This window comes from Trachypithecus francoisi, unplaced genomic scaffold, assembly GCF_009764315.1.
Source record: "Trachypithecus francoisi isolate TF-2019V2 unplaced genomic scaffold, Tfra_2.0 Lachesis_group6, whole genome shotgun sequence".
NCBI classification, from domain to species: Eukaryota; Metazoa; Chordata; class Mammalia; order Primates; family Cercopithecidae; genus Trachypithecus; species Trachypithecus francoisi.
The window spans coordinates 92,166,531-92,167,998 of NW_022681471.1; the positions used below are offsets into that span (position 1 = coordinate 92,166,531).

Sequence of the window (1,468 nt, forward strand, 5' to 3'; positions counted from 1 at the left end):
ATAAGGGCACTAATCCCTTTCATGAGGGCTTCATCCTCAGGACCTAATACCCTCCCAAAGGCTCATCTCCTCACACCATCACAATGGAGGTTACGATTTCAACATCTGAATTTTGGGGGGACACGAACATTTAGTCCATGACACTTAACTCATTTAAGTCTCATAACAATCCTTTTGGAATACTGTCCCTATTTTACAGCTGAGAAAGAAATAGTTTGGGAAGGTGGTTGCTGAGGGCTGGAGATGGGAGGGAATGAGAAATTCTTGTTTAATGCATATCAATTTTCAGTTTGGGTAAATGAAAAGAGTTCTGGGAATTCATTGCACAACCATGTGAACACACTAAACACGATTGAACTGTACACGTAAACACGGTTAAAAGGGTACTATGATAGTTGCATAGCTCAACAGATTGAATCATCAAGAGATTTAATATTTGTCTGATATATCTGGGACAATTTTTTTAATGATTAAGAAGGTAAATGTTATGTTATCTGTATTTTACCACAATTTTTTTGTTTGTTTGCTTTTTGAGACAGAGTTTCACTCTTGTTGCCCAGGCTGGCATGCAATGGTGGGATCTCAGCTCACCGCAACCTCCGCTTCATGGGTTCAAGCGATTCTCCTGCTTCAGCCTCTTGAGTAGCTGGGATTACAGGAATGTGCCATCATGCCTAGCTAATTTTGTATTTTTATTAGAGATGTAGTTTCTCCATGTTGGTCAGGCCGGTCCCGAACTCCCGACCTCAGGTGATCCGCCTGCCTCAGCCTCCCAAAGTGCTGGGATTACAGGCGTGAGCCACCACACCCGGCCTTACCACAATTTTTAAAATAAGTAAATACTCCCTACAAGTTAAAAAGGCTGGAAGCATCTACAGCAAAATGGAAGCAATGATTATATTTAGAGAGCACAAATGGAACAGTTGTTATATTTAGAGGTACTATTGAGGTGCATCTTATCTGGTGCACCTTTCTCTATTTACAAATTTACAATAATAAACATAAAAATAGTTGAGGGGGGTGAAAGGGTTGATACTGTGTGAAATGCCCCACAGGGCACACCAACATGTCCATTTCTGGAACCGTCTTCTCATTTGTTTCCCAGCTCCTGCTGTGCCCTCCACATCACTGTTCACAACCAGCCATCTGGGTAGGTTGATTGGCTTTCTAATGACTTTTAGTCTACAATAGCCCAGAAGAAATAAAGTTGTTGTGGTTACTTTTAGCAATCTATAAACCCATTTAACAATCCAACTTATGTAATCTCATCATGTCCAGTAGCTAAGGGTCACGGCTCTGGGCTTTTATGTCCCCACTTTGCTCAGGGCCCTACAGCTCTGTCCCCACAAACAATCAAACAATATACTTTGGCCGGGTCCACAAATATGTATTGAGCAATATCTATCCACAAAACAGGAACCAAGAGTGTTTCCTGAGGCAAACTCACATGTCTTTGGGAGGTCGCAGG

The 1,468-nt window shown here is 41.8% G+C and overlaps 1 non-coding gene across 1 annotated transcript; it reads left to right on the top strand.

Moving 5' to 3' along the window:
• Positions 1-383: 383 nt before the first annotated feature.
• LOC117078667 lies at positions 384-451 on the top strand. The gene has a single exon (XR_004435102.1). It is a non-coding gene; the product is annotated as a small nucleolar RNA SNORD77 (small nucleolar RNA).
• The last annotated feature ends 1,017 nt before the right edge of the window (positions 452-1,468 follow it).